The sequence below is a fragment of the Falco peregrinus genome, chromosome 2 (genome assembly GCF_023634155.1).
Source record: "Falco peregrinus isolate bFalPer1 chromosome 2, bFalPer1.pri, whole genome shotgun sequence".
In the NCBI taxonomy this organism is placed as follows: Eukaryota; Metazoa; Chordata; class Aves; order Falconiformes; family Falconidae; genus Falco; species Falco peregrinus.
The window spans coordinates 73,197,606-73,216,296 of NC_073722.1; the positions used below are offsets into that span (position 1 = coordinate 73,197,606).

The 18,691-nt window shown below is 42.3% G+C and overlaps 1 protein-coding gene across 1 annotated transcript in view; it reads right to left on the reverse strand.

Moving 5' to 3' along the window:
* BMPR1B (bone morphogenetic protein receptor type 1B) overlaps positions 1 to 16,241 on the reverse strand; it is a 253,229-nt gene extending 236,988 nt beyond the window's left edge. Inside the window, exon 1 of the mRNA XM_055796198.1 lies at positions 16,135 to 16,241. The gene's annotated coding sequence lies outside the window, so the exon portion shown is untranslated. The remainder of the gene's footprint in view (positions 1 to 16,134) is intronic.
* Between the last annotated feature and the right edge of the window lie 2,450 nt (positions 16,242 to 18,691).

Below are 18,691 nucleotides of genomic sequence, written 5' to 3' on the forward strand. Positions count from 1 at the left end.
CGTACTGCCCATTTGGCCAGTACTCACAGGCAGCCTGGGCACTCATACTGTCACTCAGGCTGAGCAAGCATCCCTGTCCTCACCCATCCTGAGCCGTAGGCGGTTCTTTTGCCAAAATACTGCTGGCTTTTCAGAAACAGCCAGTGACATGGATGCAGCACCTGATGCTAAATTAAATGCAACTTCTGCTCTGTGAAACGGAGTAAAATCATGTAATCCGTGTCAGCCTCAAAATCACGTGTTTAGCAGGCGTTAAAGTACACACACACAAAGGGACAAGCTGAAGCTGCTCCTTGCAAAAATACATTGCCCATGGAAAAACTGCAGATACACGAGGCAGCAGATGAGCTCTTGCATGCATGCAGTGGCATTCACTTACAGTGACTAGTTGCAACCACAACATGGAAATACAGAGCGGGTGGGTATATAAACACACCACAATAAAAAAAGGGTTTGAGTAGGTTACTGCATTCAAGGTAAATGATGAACACAGCAGAAAAGCAATTCATCAAAATGAAAAAAAAAAATTTGCTAATGGAATAGCTCTATTTTACACATCTAACTCATTTCCTTGCTTTTCAGACTGTTTTTAAACACTCATCCTGAACCACCTCCTAAGTGAGAAAAGAGAAGAATTCAGTCAATATTGTAAAGTCATGTATGAAAATTACCAGGATTAAGGTCCCAAAGTTAATGTTGTTTTCACAGCTAACAAACTACAAAACTGGAGTACAACCAGTGAAAATTAAAAATTATTTTAAAACCAATGAGTCAATACCGTGCTTTTGCTAAGTGTAATCCACAAACTACTAGGGTTATGTAGCTAAGGAAAGAAGAGTCAGATTTCAACACAGCCAAACTGAATTCTGTGGAGAGGAGGCAAACGTCCTCCTAGGTGAGCTCTATGTGTACATAGCCTGCACTGTTAAACTGGAACATGGTCAGGAAGTCTGACAACCACCGAGCAGAACCAGCCTGGCACCCGACAACTGCAGAAGCACAAAAAACTTGGAGAGAGTAGGAAGAAATAGATGCTTAAGGGCTGAAGAAGTGGATTTATAAGAGGAGATTAATAGCTGACTACATACCAGATGGAATAAAAGATGACATTACGGTGTTAAAGCAACGTCTTCAAGCAACCCAAAAACACCTCACAAAAATAATTTGAGCATGCACAACCAGTAAATGCTACAGGGAACAGAAGTGTCCGAAGGCACTTTAAAAAGCACTGTTCTTTAAAAACACAAACTTGTTCCCCACAATTGCTCCTTGTATTCTCAGTGAGGGCAAAGATGGGGAGGGGAGCACTTGTCATACCCTGGTACTAGGTGATGCTGCTTTGGAGCAGGCGAGTTCTGGTGTCTCCACCTCTGCCTCAGAAGTGGATTTAAGACTTAGCAGGAAAAAGCAGAAGAGGAAGCTGATTTTCTGAAAACAGAAGTGGGCATCTGTGGAATAATAAAGTGAAGGCTCTTTTCCACCTGTGGGAAAGCGTTAGAAGGCAAGAGGATGCACTCCAAGAATTTCTGGGTCATAAACAGGAAGGGTCTCTAGAATTATCTAGACTCTGACTTTTGTTGTGTTTTAAAATGGGAAACTACATGGAGTACTTTACCCACAGCTACAGTAATTTGCACATCCTAATGAAAAAAAAAAAAAAAAAAACACAACCAAACCAAAAAACCACTTTTTACATTGATGCTTCTGTTGTGATTCATTTTCACAGCTGATGACAGAAGAACTGTAACTGGGAAAAGCCGATTAAGGGAAAACAAGCAAGGCAACACAAATCCAAACACTGCACCCTTTCAAGGTCTGTAAAAATAACCAAGTGAGCTTGTGTAATTTCTGTATTTTCAGACTTTTTGGTCAAGTGGAATAGGTTGCTGGAAAATACACCATATGCACATACCTGATCATATGAGAGTAAGGAATTTTATTATATCCGTTAAGATGAAGTTAGACCTCCTTCCCAACAACAGTTTTGAAGATTTCTGAATAGCTACAGATGGTTGTTTCTTGTAAGTTTAAAGTGGTTTATTCATCATCATTCAAATTTCTCAGTGTATTTTTTGGATAAAAAATTATTTTATAAGTCTGTTAAGAAACAATGACCTTCCAGTTTGTGATGTCATTTGCCTCTTTTGGCAGGGTCATTTTGAACTGAACAAAATCAGCTGTTGCTTTCATTTCGGACCTTTCATATCATCTATTGCCATTCTTTCCATGTAACTCATGACCATAATGTCTGGAACTCCGTCACATCAAGTACCCTTTCCTCCTGCTGCTGAACACAAGGACAACCTTCTAACTGATCACTGCAGGGTCAGATTTAAGACCCAGACCTTCAATCTGAATAAACGTGTTTAGCCAAAGATCAACTAAACCTCTGTGTTAAATTTTCAGCGTGAAAAGTCTCAATTTGTCTGCTTCTCCCAGTGCTCGTCATCTTCAAACCCACCTTTGCTGAGTGACAGTGAGACAGCAGCACCCCACAAGCTTAACTCTAAGAACTCCAAAAGTCAAAATTAAATTCTGATGAGACAAAGAGACATTCCCACATTTACACACACATATCTGATAGGTAAGGTAAAAAGTTGTTTGGAAGAGTTCTCTCAAGATATTTTTTAAGCAAACTGTGTAAACACACTCTGTATCATAGTCTGCTTTCCTAAAAATACACGGTTTCCAATCATCATCTTTGTCATTTACCACCTCTTCGGTTCTTCTCTCCAGTAAGTGTTGAATCATACAGCCCCCACAAACTAAATCTAACAGAAGGTAATACCCCAAAGACGTAACTACCACGAAATTCAGTGTAGAGGAGAGGGGAAAAAAAAAGTTCTTCCATCCTGAATGCAGGATTGCATCATGAGTTCCACATTCATGTCTTTTACTGTTCTTATCAGCCTACTAATGAGGCTTTAGGGAACAGTCCATCGTAACACTGGAAGAGGCAGAATTTTTGCCAAATAGGTTTATCCAAGTAATCTAGTTGAAACTTTCTCAAGATAGTCACAGAAATAAAACTGACCATGGAGTATACCAAGAAGTATACCATGAAGTACCAGTACTATTACTTTTACGCATACAATTATGATTGAAGGTTTTTTTTGTGAAATCTTATGCATGTGTACTATTTCAAAGAGACACTTTGCATATTAGCAGTCGCCTGATGATAGCTACCAAGTATATTTTAATGTCATCCCTTGATTTATTTTCATGAAGAAAGGTCCTACTGGAAATGTACATCAGTTACCTTATGGTGGTTATGGAAATCTAATTGTATTTTGGTTTTCCTGCATCAACTGACAGAGTAAACATCATGTTAAGAGTTAGTATGAGTGTGGAAGGACAGAGATGCTACGCTTGAATTCCACACGAAGCATGTTTCCCTGGACTTATCTGTAAGACCGGCTGAACTGCACATGATAGTTGATAGTCTACTACATCCAAATCATGCATTTACTAACTTGCCACTCACGCTTTGTGACTATGAATTTCCAGTTCAGACTGGATGCCTCAACTTCTAGGATCATAAACACATCAAGGGAGAGGCCAAACAGAGATTGTAACAAAAGTGAGCTACTCATTTGAACTGGGATCCCTTTGGGGATCTCCTGAGTAGTGATGCCTCTGGCCACAAATATCAAGTGACCCCAAAAAATAACTTTAAGCTGACTAATGCATATCTGCAGTTCTCTAGGTTTCAAAAAGACCAAGCAATAGCAAGCTTTATTTGCAAAATCTTAGAAAAAAATGGACTTATTCAATGATTAATAAACATATTAATGTTGTTAGTCAGTTAGTCGATCAGCTGGACCCAGCAGATGTTGATGACCACCTACAGAAAGCACCCAATGGTTTCAAGAAGTACTATTTTGAGAGCAAACCTTTCTCAAAGAAATATTACAACCAGATGTTTAACAGAAGTTCTGAATTTTTTTCAGACATGAATAAAAAGTGAGGGTTTAAAAAAAAAAGTAAATCTCTATACTCAAGGCAGACAGGAATTTATTGAGAAGCTCTCAAAGCAAAGAGCTCAACATCATTTGTATTCTCACTAGCGTGAGACCCTGTTTCCTGGACAATTACAATATCAGACAGACCCCTATGAAAAACAAACACTGCAACTTTAAATATAAGGCAGAGAGCACCATCAATGGAAACCATCTCCAGGATGGTTCATATATACACTATAGTAGCAATACTTATCAAATGCTACAGCTCAAAGAATGAAGACAGCTTACGCAGGTACAGTTCATAGGCTTTGGAAACGCCAGCCCATCAGCAAAATGCAGTAGTCACAGAATCCGCATTTATCAGAAAAAAACTCAGTAGAAATAGCTCAGAGATGCAACCCAACTGAGATCCAACCCAAGCATTACTTTGAAAAGCAGACGAAAGGAAGCACAGATGCATCAAGATCTTGATTAGAAAAGGAAAATGACTGAGATAAAGCCCACATGACTGTTCTCTGGGCCACAGGGGACTGCCTCCATTTCAAACCGCCTGAACTCTGCTACAAATAAAAGAGGCTTCTCTACACTTCTCAAAGAAGCAGAACATATCATTTGGCATGTATCTTTTTGGCCTCCAACAATGGGTGCAAGTGAACACCATTGTTAGTTCTACCACACCAAAAGAGAGAAGATAGATTCCAGCTAACTCCCTACTGTGCAAAGACTGGTTTTGAGCATGCATTGCATGAAACCATCAAGCAGGAATTTGGAGGTGTTCCCCGTAGTGATAACTTATTCAGTCGGGACCAGCAAGGACAACTGATACCAATGGAATTTTCATTTCAATGAGGTTATGTATGCAATCTGGTGGCCTACTCACACCGTACTGCCAACGAGACTTCTGTGGGCACTAGTCTTGAGGAAAGTCCCCTTGCACATAAGCTGGGATGTACTCTGGTCAGCTCCTTGAGCTAGATGCCAATACGTCCAGGACTCTGGAGAGTAAAGCAGAGTGGACTCATCAGCCTGTAAGGGTGGTTAGATGCAGCACTAAAGCCAAAAGGTTTCTTTGAACTTCTGAAATCCGTATCAGTAAGCATCAATGTATTAATAGACTCAAGAGCACAGAACTAAACAAGCCACAAAACTGCAAAAGCAAGAGTGTGCAAGATCATTTAAACAAGTGTGTGGAAGGATAGGCTGTTGTTTGACACACACTCCCAGTATCTTTTATGCATATCTGCCATGTGTTCACGGATGAACAGCAGTGTATTATTTAAGCAAGAATTAAAGTTATTTTTGTCACTATGTCAAGAACCTTTCTTGATTAATGAATGTGCAAAAGACTTGCTATAAACAAGCATTTATCATCTGATCAGAGAGCATTATCATTAAATGCCATGATTACTGTCACTGAGCTAATAATGAAAGTTTTCGTACAAAGCAGTGCTAAACAACAAAAGCAGCTGAAATTTTTTACACTGGCTTATCTGACAACAAGCACAGAAGTTAGTTGGCTGCTTTTGTTCAGGGAGGAATACCGTGCAGGGAGAGGGAACTGTGGAGAGGGGGGAAGCGGCTGGAAAAGAACTGGCATAGTACAGGAAGAAGGGGAGGTAAAAATCACTTAAATGGAAATAGCATTTCCATTTGTTACAGAAACAGCAGAACACCCTCCATCAACTCATTATTTCATTCATTCAATAGGCAGCACATTTATTTTATTTTTCACTAGTGAATTAAAGAGTTATCATTCCCAACACCTTTTCAAGGTATTCTCATTATACTTAAATGGAATAATTTTAAAAGGTATTTTGCAAGACTTATAATTGTTTTTTATTACTTCTTTCAATTTAGATAATTGAATTTTACTCTTGAGCTGATAATGTAACAAGCCACAGTGAAATATTTAACCCATATATATATAAACATCTCAAAAAAACATCTCATTCAAAGATATGTTTTCCCTTTAAGAGTTTTATGGGAGAAACATCACAAAGAAATGACTGTGTTTAAATGTGGACACCTCTATATTAAAAGTGTATGCAACAACCAATAATGTATCACAAAACTGCTCTTAGCAAAACAAAACTTTGCTTGCATCCCCTAAATTATACTTATTGATACCAATAAAAGCCTTTGACTTTATCCTGTCAGCTGTGGTATATTTTCCTGACATTACAGAAGTCAGGTAACTAGAGGAGGAACAGTCTTTTAAAGGATGTTAGTACCAGTTTTAACTGCAAAATGAGCTGTTTATCTCAGTATAAGCCTAAACCTTACCCTGCATAGATTAACAAAACTTAAAGGGTTCTCAAGAGCATAAAGTGATCCTTGTTTTGCAGTTGAACAAATGTTTAGCATCTCTTCTGTTTCTATAGCTAACCTGTTTTCCCACTTCTAAAAAGGAAGGGAGGCGGGGAGGTGGCCAAACCTGCACAATTATCCTTGTCCAGCCATACATTCTGCCAGAGCCATACTTTTATCCATGTCTAAAGAAAATAAAGAAAATATAAGCAGGGGCAAAGACACCCTAAATCACATACTCGGTGCCTTTGAAACCAGCTCACAGAATTGAAGAATATGTGCAAAAGATTTGACTATATCAGCACACTCAGAAGGCCTCCAACATCATCCTCGCCTTCCTGTGCAACAGGCCATCTGCTGGAAAATGCCATACCCATAGCCAAAAGCTGTGTGTCGGCTGTAGAAAAAAAAAAAATGCAGCAAATCCCCAAGATTAATGACTTCACACATGCATCCCCTGTGCTGCAGCCCAGAGCTGTTTCCCCATCCCCCTCAAACCACACAGTACTGCCACCACCGCCACCATCACACGGTTTCCCTCCTCATTCAGCAAAGATTAGCGCATAGATCTGTCCATGCGATCCACTCGGCTGTGCCTCATGGTGGGATAAAAATCACGCTAATTACCCTCTCTCAGATACAAGCCCTTTTTAAGAATACAGCCCCTGGTCCGATGCTTCGCCTTACACACCTTAGGGAAAATACAGAAGGGACAGTGAGATTCAGAAAAGGTTGTTCTGTGCAGAAAGCTTCTCAAGTCTCAACATCCATTTGTTATTCATTCCCCACCAGCTCTCTTCATTTGATGATATGGCTTACAGACCGCCAGCAGTTTAAGATGTAGTTTGAAGTTGCTAGCAACTATTCTGTGATAATTTCCAGTCCCCACAAAGAGAGAAGCTACTGCTTAGGCCATTTGTGCATCTAGAGAGAACAGGTAAATGGATCAACATCTGTTAAGAGAGTGAAAAATCACCTGTAATTTAGCATGTGTTTTATCTGAAAAGACACATCATCACCTGCAACATTTCAAACACCTTAAAAATCGGAATTAAAACTTGCAGTACACAAGCAAAATAAGAAACGTAATTATTTCATTTTTAAAGGTGCTGGATACTTGTACTGCTCAAGAAGTTAACAAGCACCAGAGATGCCCGTCCATGCTTTGAAATCAAGCCAAAAAACCACCAAAACAGTGATGATCAGTCAGTGGTCACCCAGAAAGGACTATCTGAGTTCACAACTGCCCCCTGGGACAGTAATGCGATTTAGAGGACAGATTTATTTTTTCTTCACACTGGACCAATATGCCAATTTAAGCATGATTTTTCTATTTCAGTCTATACTGGTTGAAGTGAAATAACCTACGCAGATAAGAAGGATCCATGCCACTCATTACATTATGTCTACATTATAAGTGCGACATGTACGCTTTAAAGCACAGGCTAAATGAAAGGGTCAACACCGGAGCCTGGAATGAAAACAGGAATTGCTGTATGCATCCTTCAGGGATTTTATTATAATCCTTTCCAATGTTCACTATGATCTCTAACCATTAATAGAACATACAGACAGCTGCTGCCGAAGCAACCTGTCCTTCTGTCCTCAGCTAATGTGAGAAGCAGAAGCAGTAAGAGTCCTGACCTTCCCTCACAAATTTTCCTGCACTTTCTCTCCCCAGGGTTAAGCTGACAGCAGTCTCCTTTGGCTGTACCTTCAGACAGCTCGCAGGATTTGTTTTAGGGTACTGAAGCTACATTTGTTCACTCCAGTCCAGCAGGGTTCTGAGGACCTGCATCCACGTACCTACTTGTAGCATGTTACGCTCTGCACGTTATACCACTGCCACCAGTTCGCCTGTTCACAAGACCAAACCCAAATGTGGTAACTTTGCAGGACTTCTGCTGGTGTTACTGTGTTTGGGTCTCCTCTACCCTATCTCATGGGTACCACTTTCCGCTATTTTCAGTTTTAAAAAAAACATGTATTCTTTAGGCTATTACCTGCACACCAGAAAAAAAAATAATATTAAAAACCTCTCCATTTCTGGCCTTTGACATCTGTCAAGAGTCATTTGAGAGTATTGCTTATTATGGAGCCATAGAGAAAAGAAAACATTTTCTGCAAAAGCTAGCATCTTCAACTGTTCATTCCTGCTCTAGCATCTTCAACTGTTCATTCCTGCTCCAGCCAGCTAAGCCAAGCCACACTTGACAGTAGGATTGCCTCACTTTGCTTGGGGACAGCGAGTGGGGAAGAGATAAAACAAGGAAGGCACCTTTGCACTGAGGCAGACCACGCACATTCCCACACCTGCTGACAGCGCTGAGGACCCTGTCCTCCAGCAAGGAGGATAGAAAGCAGAGTTAGGCACAGAAGCTCCTCAAATGCTCCAACAATTCCCAAAGCAACTGCCCAGTTAGGTTCTTAATTATATGGCAAAGCAATTCTAAAAGCTTAACTCAGACTTCACATCATTAATTTATCTTTAACAGCACTGTGTTTGGTCAATCAGACTATTTACAGTTTACTTTTCACCTTGAGCCAAGTCCAGTATTTAAGTATGAGTAGCATAAAAATAATTTTAAAAGGCATTTCAATACATGTAAGACATCTCCTGCCTGTATGCAAAGGCCCCACCAATTTCTAAAAAGATTTACCATCAATGATTAAACCTGTAAGAATATATCCATTTACAGAAGTACAGTCACACAGTTTTAGTTTTTATTAAATTTGTAGTAGGATAAAAGAAAAGCCTTGAATGGTTTATAGAAACAGCTGAAATGCTACTAAGGGAAGAAATTACTTGGGATTAATAATTTCAAATGTATGTGCAACATTTGAGAACAGAAGGGCAGTGTAAAAATAGATCAAACCCTTTTGACAGGCTCTCATTTCTTCACACCATTCCAAGTCACGTTGCCTGAACTGGCAAGGTGAATCAGAAAAATTTGGTTCTGCACAAAGTACAAAATCTACTCTTTTTCAGAAATCTAGCAAAACATTTATGCACAAATTAAGCTCCAAGTAAATCTGAAAGTATTATGCATGCACACACACATAAACAACTCAAGATTCAAGCCTCAAAATATAAGAATAAAATTTACAACTGAGAGGACTAGAAACTATTCTGTGTTGCTTTTTCTTGTTTTTTTTTTGTTTTGGTTTTTGTTTGGTTGTTTGGTTTTTTTTTTAATTAAAGCACTAATTCTCAAGTAACTAATAACTTGCACAAAACCTTAAAAACAGCAAGTAAGAAGGAAATTCCATGAGTTCAAAACACAGCATGTGTCATTCAGATCACATTGGCTTTTGTCAGAAAGCAAATTTCATTCAAAATGAAAAAGTCCTCAGACATTCACTAGTTCTTTTACAGAGAGGCTTGGTTACTCCCCATCAATGGATTTATGAGTAAAAAAGTTATACAGGTTATCTTTATTTCCTTTCATTTTTAATCCAACTATTGATTTCTGCAGGTCCTCAACCAGCGGCATCCCTATTACACTGAACAGCCCAGCAACACGGCATAATCCCCACTGTGAACAATTATATCTGGGGGGGGCGGGGGGGGGGGGGGGGGGGGCGGCGGTGGTGGTTCTGACTTGCCTGTGGAAGTAGCACCCAGGAAACAGACAAGTCTAAACTCTTGCAATATGTGGTTATCAGAGAAGAATTATTTAGCTTCAAGTTAAAAATATACTACTCCTCTTCAAATGTGCAAATATGGATTTGCCTGCTGCTCCAACGGCTGTCAGGGAAAACACCCTAAAACCTGTTCCTTCCATAAAACAGAAATCTGCATCTATGTGATGCCATTGCTGCTCACGTACCGCTGGCAAGCATAACTCACATGTACAAAGTTATCCCTTAGACGGACCCCCAGAGTTTACCATCCATTTCCAGTTAATGCCAAAATTCTGGAGGAAACCAGTTTTGCTCTTTAGCTACAGTAAAGTGATTACATCTGTGCCAAGGCAAACTTGAAAAAGGAGATTAATACCTGTAGGAAAAATGTTTCCTGTTGTAAGAAGCTCACCTCAAGTGACAGGGATGGGTGTCCCATGAAAACCACTGAGCTAGGTGGACTGTATGAATGCAAAAATTACACCAGCAATCTTAAGACAAAGTACCTCCTACCATCTCTCAAACAGAAATTATACTGGTATTTTAAACCCTAAATGCGACGCAGATCCAGTTTCACATTCATAGTATTTGCAAGGTGCTGAACATAGTAGCTCTGAATGCCTACCTAGGGCTCGTGAATAAAGGAAAAAGGCAATATATACATGATTATTTTTAAAGATGAAAGCACAAAACAGTAACTGAACAGTAATTGAGTAACTGAAGTCTCATTCTGTCCATCAACAGCACCTTGGGCTCGACCTCATCCTCGACCCAGGGTCTCAAAACACTTTTCAAGGGGTACTTGTGTCTGCAACCCACTGGACAGAACCAGAGATACACAGACATTGTGGACCCTGCTCAGCTCAAAGGGTTTCTCCACTTCAATTCTCCAGTAGGACAAGACCCTACAAGACTTGCCTATGAATAAAAGAAGTCTATGACGCCTGCACACACTTAATTGTATTTCTGCAGGCTACAAAAGTCTTCCTATATTCATTTTAACAAACTCTACTGAATAGTTATGCCTGAAGATAAATTCCCTGTTAGGAAAAAAAAACAAAAAAAACAAAAAAACAAACCAAACTGTTCATCCAACTTCAGTAGCAAATGCAAATAGCTAATTAACCTTATCTCCATTACACTGTCCTGGCTTTGCAATACATCTGGCACAGAAGCAAGAATTTTTTTGCCTTGCCTAAATCTCACATATGTAGAGAGCCTACAATCAACAGGCTCTGAAGCAAATTTGACTAGCAAAGATTTAGCCTCTGTGTACACCTATGCCCTCTGCACTGTATTCTATATGCACGCTTGTGGATGTCATTTCATCATCACTTCTAATGGGGAAGAGAGAAATTGGCAGATACATGAAAAAAGTTGTATTTAACTATCTGGATACAAATAAAGCTGTGTTTGTGTACTTAAGAGAGAGAAAAACAAACTAGCCAAACCCTGTTCATATACACATTAACGATCCAAGGCAAATAAGTCTATTATTTCACCCACCACGGGGGGTGGGCGAAGTGTCCCCTAAAATAAAATGTGCCCAAAATATGTGCTTCATCATTTCACTTTTTCATACTCTGTATTAAACACAACTATTTTTTCTCGGCCCAAAGTGGTAAGGTTAAAGAAAAGCAAACTGGACAAAAGGTCAGATTATACTGAAATTGAAATATTTATCAGAATACCTATTTCTGCCAAGGACGATAATCACAAAGGTAATGTCTCATTTGATCCTTAATTGACCTGTGTGGTTTTAATTAGGAAGGGGGATGGGAGGGAATTAACCTAGAGCTAATTACAGTCTTGATCCTACAAAACTGCAAGTGCGTAATTTTATTCACATGAGTATTCCTCAGTGAAGTTATGCATGAACAACTACATTTGTAGCTTCAGGGAATGAGTCTTGAATAACTTAACCTTTTAAAAACTTTTAAGTGGCTGCTTTATAAATATTTCTTATATACAACCCATTTTGTACTTTAGGCTTTACATGTGAAATTTTTTCTGAACACCAAACTATATTTGCTTTTGTTTCAGAAAAACAGCAACAGTTATGTTTTTGTTAGGAAATAAGTTGTAGTTTTAAAGAATGAATGCTTTAAATACATGCATTTATTCATCCTGGGCTGCAAAACGACAGTCTTTGGCTTCATGACATCAAAGTGTAGAGGTATGTAGCAATGTATTTTGACTTCAGCACTGAATTGATTTTCAACGTGTAACACAACCAGTTTCCGGGGAAGAAAATTCCCCGAGACGTGTGTACACGCAGGTCCCTGCATACTACAGTTCACTCACTGCTGGAAACACTTTCTGGAACAGGTGAAGGAGGAGCCCACGCTCACCGATGGTCTCCTCACACCCACGTCGCGACCTCAGCCTCTTCACTACATTCAGTGGTTTCTGCCCATTTCTTCAAACTCTGCGGACCTGCAGCATGCCACAGATGACTCCAAATACCAGTTATATAGGACTCAAAATCGTAACCATGACTTCCACACAAGTGCCCTCCCAGCTGGCCACTGCACCACGAGATGAGGACTTGTTTTACACCCAGACTGCAACAGAAAGTAACTCCTCCAGCCTGCTTTCCCAAGGAAATGTTTAGACTTGCTTATCTGCAGATAAACGCGTCTGCCAGATCCTCTCTAATAAGTTTTGAGCCTATTGGCCAATTATAACAAAATCTCACACAGGTTTGGAGACCTAAAAGATATTCGCTCTGACAAGTGGCAGAAAAGCCGGCAGCTGGGCTGAGAATAGAGCCCCCCTTGGTGACCCTGTGAGGAGGGCAGCTGGTGCAAGGACATACCACTTGGCTAGCAGGGACCCCAGCCTTGGGACACAACACCTAAGAAAAGAGGTTCCTTTGGGTTTTGCTTCTTATCAAAACCCTCCAACATACCCTGTGTACGAGAGCAATTAAAACATACTGCCTGTTGTCCAGGCACACACAGATACACGCTCCTCTGTGTGTGCGGTGTAAGCGCTCACACCTGGGTGTGCGCACACGGCACAGCGTGAACTGATCATAAAGAATAATGGATCACACAGGAATTTCTTTACAGCTTGATGAGGTGTTGACATTTTAAGCAGAGAAAAGTAAACTCAGTAATGTAATGCATGAAAAAACTGGTATAATGTAATCAAACACTGCTTTATAAAGTATTTTAGTTACCTCAAAATCATTTCCTTACTACAAAAAAAGTCCAGTTCTTATAGAAGCTATAATAGATAAATCTTTCCTCCTTCCACGCTCCCAAAAGAACAAGGTTACTGATGTAAAACATGATATGATGCATAGTTATCATCAGAATGTTACAATTTGTAGACTTTTAAAAATCTTTTTATATAACCCTTGTTACATTTTTTGCTACCCAAACCAGATACAAAACAGCAAGAGGGAAGTGCCTGTCAGAAGCAAGTCTGGTCTGAAACCTGCACTAGTGAAGAAAGCAGTTTGACACGTGAACTTCAGAGCAAACTGCCATGTTTTCTAACCAGTTTCCTCCAATTTTTGCCTACTAGCAGCAACATTTTCAGTTTGTTTAAGACAATGTAAAAATAGGAGCTCATCTCTTCTGAAAAGGAATAAAAATACAAATGGTAGTAAGTCTAAGATATCGTTTATAGTTTGTTTTATGGGGTATCACCCATAGATCGAATTAATTTGTTTCTGTTCAATATTTCCAGTATTTACAGCGCAATGATCTAGATAATTTTGGCATATACAAGTCAGATACTGATATATCTATAAATCCTCACCAATTTCTTAAGCAGAGTGATGACAACCAAGATAATCCTGTTGCTTTATATGCTATTCTATTGTTGCAACTACTCTGAGGTCAGTAGAAAATACCTGTCACAAGTTTTTAGAGACTTTTCTGGCTTATCCCATATTCTATCTGAGGGCTGTAAAACTACTTGGATGGCTGTCGTTAGCAGCGGTGTTTAGGCTGAACCCAGAGACACCCCTTCACTCCCCGCAGCACACTGCGTCAGGTATTGCGTTCATACGACAAAGCAGCCACTTTCCCACAGGATTTACAGTCTAGGTAAGTGCTCTGTAGTCAATGGCAAGCAATCACTGGTTAAGAAACAGAGCAGCTCATAAACATTCATCTGGAAGAAAAAAAAAAAGTTAATCTTGTTTCTTGGGAGTAGTAACACATCATTTCCCACCTCAGCATCAGACTTCCTCTCATTGTTTCCTTGCACCTGGCAATAGATATTATGTCTTACATATCGAAGCTCTTGTTTTCTAGGAAACAATACGCAGAGAAGAGTGACAGAAACAGGCAAGAAAGATGAGATGCTGGGAATAGCCTTTGTGAATCTGTCAGTTTGCATCATCACCAACCGAAGCTCTTTAAAAGAGTTTCAAGACCTGAGGGCTTGAATCTGCAAAGCAGTGAGCGTTCTGGCCTCACTGCAGCAAAGACCCCAGCACATGCATCACTTTAATTACACAAGTGCACCAATTAAAATGGACCCACTTCTACCCTTAAAATTAAGCACGTACTTAAGTGCTAACTTCAAGCCAGAGCATTCAGTATACTGACCCCCAGGAAGGACTGCTAGGTCAGGGATGTGCACGCACACACACAAATGTAGACAGGTACAGATACAACTACCCTAAAGGCCTGAGGGGTTCCCCACCCCCCACCCCACTGCACAAGTGTCAATCAAGAATAACTCAGCTGAAGCCAAGCAGGGTAGTAGGTTGTGGGAAGACAGTCAGGGCCCTTAGGTTGTATTTACCATGATGAATTCCTTATTTTGAAATAACTGCAAAACTGTTTCATAACAATGCAAAGTTTCAACGCATGAACCAGAGAACCTACTTACAAGCAGATCACAAATCCATCATACCACTCTAAGATTAAGATGCTACTTTGGTTTTTTGTTTGCTTTTAAAAACCTCTGAAAGAAATCTACTCCCTGCACATGCAGCATTTGCCAGGAAAAGAAAGCAGGAGTAAGTGGTGCCATAAGCTTCTTGCTAGTTGTCAGACAGATCTGATTTTGTCCTCTGTAGGCAATCACATGGTAGCCACTCTGTCAAATTAATGTACACTGCCTCCATGAGTTATTGCCAGAGACTGTAGCTTTTAACATCCTAACTTTAACATGCCTGTCGTTCAAAATGATTATTCTCAGCAAACAACGATGGCTGTACTCGCTTCTTTCTCTTAAGACAAATTTCAAATGAAGCAGAAGAGAGCATTTCAGCCTGACAAGAAGATAACAGGGGAAACACTGGAAGGTTATAAAAGCATGAATGGGATGGAGAGGAATAGGGACCAGTTCTGCACTATCTCTATGCAAGACATAAGTGCTTTCAAACGAAGGTTCGAAATAAAAGGGTGTGGTGTTTGACACAGTGTATAAAGTCAAAGCTATGAAGTTCCTTGCCACAGCACGTTGCAGATGCATAAAGTTTACACTGGGTCAAGGGGCAATCGGAGCTTTTCACAGAGGGGAAAACCTGCGAGGCTATAAAGACACCAGCTCTCCCTTAGGAGGCATCCAAGCTGCAAATGATTGTATGCTGAGAGAGCCTTCTAGTGAATTATCCCTACACACCTGCCTTATTTTTCCAGCCCCGTTTGTGGCACTCAGACCCGGGACGCTAGGCATACGTCTGGTTTCATCCACACGAAACGGTGGCACTTTCTGTAATTTACGCGCATCAGGCTCTTAAATCAAGCAGCCAAACGCTATGTTACCGAGCAGCGTCACCCAAAAACCCCCAGCGACACGGTGCGACCGGTCAACCCGAGTCCAGGTCAGCCCACGGCAAGCGGCGGAGCCCGGCGGCCAGCGGCGCCGCTCCGGGGACTCACCGCGCCCTCCGGCACCTTCGCGGATAAACAAGATGGACTTCGACAAACGGGCGTTTTGATTTAAAAGCGCGTTTCGGGAGCACTGGGATTAATGGGCAGCCGCAGGCGTGCAGGCGGGACGGGCGCCCCGTCCCCCGCCCGGCAGGGCTCCGCACCGCTCCGGGCGACGACTTGGGAACGGCCGAGAGCGAGCGCTGCGCACCACGCGTGGGACGGCCTGCGGCGGAGCTGGCCGAGCACCCAGGTCGGGGCAGGCAGAGCCCCAGCTTCGGGCTGCAAGGCACCCCCCGCAGGCCGGGCACGGCAACCCCCCGGGTCCCCCGCCGCGCAGGTGCCCGGCCGCCCCCCCCGCAGCATCCCCGCTCCCCGCCCGGCCCCGGCGTCCTTACCGGCTGCGTGCGGAGGCCGGCGGGCCCCGCCGAGCTGCCCCTCCCCGGGCTGCCTCCCCCACCGCGCCCGCTCCCGCCCGGCGCGCAGCCTCTGCGCTCGGCTTCGGGGGGTCCGGGGTTTTCTCTCCCCTCCTCTCGCCCTCTCCAGCTCCCACTAGTGATCGCACGCCCGGCCCGCCTGGAGGATTCGCCGCCGCCGCCTCCTCCCGCCCCCCCGCGGGCGGCCGGCGCGGAGCTGCCGCCTCCCCGGCCCCGCCGCCACCCGAGGGGACCCCCGGCGGGGCTGCCGAGCCCAGGGACCCGTTTCCCGCGCCCATCACCCCCAGCCGAGCGAGCGGACGCCGCGTCCCCCCGCGCCCCCGGCCCGGTCCCCCCGCTCTCGGCTGGCAGGGCAGGGAGATTTAAGAGAAGCGAGGCAATTTACTGCCAGGATTAAATTAACAACTGAGATAAAACAGACAGCGTGGGAACAGCCGGTTGAAAAATGAATTGCCGATACATCATATAGGGTTTATAGCATCGGCAATAACTTATTGCCGAGCATAGGCTGCGCCAGGGCCCCAGCAGAGATGCTCCTGCTGTAATTTAGTCTGTAACTGTAACTTAGATGTCGTACCGCATTGCCCAGTCACTCCAGCACCATCCCAGGCCACTCTATGGGCTCGACACAACACTCAGCCCAGGGTTTCCAATCTCAGCGTTATTGTATCACTGCTTCCCTCTTTTCTGTGATTGATCACAGAAAATAATGGATCAGCAGTTCAGGTTATCACATTAGGAGCCTGTAACCACCATTTAGTCTACAGTAACACGTGTTAAAATTTGTGACTTCTGAGGCAAAGGTGGATTTAAAACGGGAATGTTTGGGGTATGACTGCATTGGCATTCTAGTGTCCATCAGGAGCGCACTGTGAAGCCCTTGTGGAGCCACCTCTGTGCACAGACCACAAGCAGTAAGCCAGAAAACGCATCCCAGGAGCGCACCTAACACACCTTGGGACCAACAGGCATCCCGTGCACCAGGCAGGGCTGCAGCCAGTGCAAACACACCGACCCGTGTGTCCTCAGGACCAGCTGCTGCAGATGGCAATTCTACTGCACCACACTCTGGTGGTGCAGACACACATTACCATAACCCCATATCATTTCAATTTCTCACACTCAAGAGGAGTTAGTACTCTCTGTCACTTTCCGAGTGGGTTGATATTTTAATGTTACATTCCCATACACAGAAGCTAGTCTGTCCCCCTTTGACTCAGAACATTTAATTTGAAGAATATTGCATCAGCATTTTGCGGCAGCTAGATGGAAGAGAGAGCAAACTGGCTCCGAAGGAGGAGAGTTGCTTCCACTGTAACTCTTTCTGTTCTCAGGCCCCAACCTATACTCTGCCACTGTAGGCCTGGGCTTTTTTACACGTACCTCAGTCAATACTAGATGCAGAAGTAGAGAACTACTTCCTACTAGCTGAGGCAAATTTAGAAATGCTGAAAAAAATGGGAGAAAGCCTGTTCCAGAAAGATTTCTGGATTGCTTTTTCATGAAACCTGTGTATGCAAGTTGTCCTTGTGCATTTCATGCTCTGCAGTTTTTTTGGCCTGCATCCTAGCCGCAGCTCATTATAACACAGGTATATTGTCTATTATGAGCCTAAGGTTTCCCTCTCAGCCGAGATACTTCACTTTTTAATTGGTTTCCGTCTTCTATTTGTCTCAGTCTTCTCTTGTTTGTTTGCAGGAGTCAAATAGAAGTACTGGCTTTTCTAGAAAACAGCTGAATAACTACCCCATGCTGCACAGGCAAGAGAAACCTAGAAAACAGAGAACTCAAAGAGGGGGGGGGGGGGCGGCGGGAAACCAACCCCACCACCCTCAGGAAGCAATAAAGAGAGGGATGAAAAGGAAGAGAAGCCATAAAATAAATAGAAAGGGAACAAAAGGAAGGTGTAACAGAATTTAAAAGTGCCATAAATTGAAACAGTTGGCAATGAGAAAAGAGACATTACAACCACTTTTTTTTCCACACTGCCAGAGAGGTTGAAAAGCATGGTTGCCTTTGAAGCACAAAAATAATTAAAAAAAAAATCTACCGCATACGTGAGAATGAAGGATTTATCCTACAGCACTCCAATGCTAGTGTGCCCCAAAGGGGCAAGTTGTTTACCAATTTCCTTGAAAATATACAACATATCTTCAAAAACGTGTGCCCTTCTGAGCTGTGATGAATCAGCAGCCACAGAAACTATGCAGTCCTGGACTGAGCTCTAACAAAGGCATGACAGTTTTCCTTTTCTCTCCACAGCCTCCAGCTAAACTTCTAACTTCAGCCACCATTCTTTAACTCCTAATTATATCAGACCTGATTATGAAAATACCTGAACGAAAACACTCAAAAGATTGAGCACCCAGTGACAACAGCAAAAGGAGATGTAGTATTTCTGAACAAGACATTGTTTGAGGTTGCGGGTAATTGTCTAAATCTTCTATCATTGCTAAGGTAAACAGATAAAACCACAAAAATGTTTAAGCCTCCTGGCAAAGTTTTCAGCGTGCTTTCA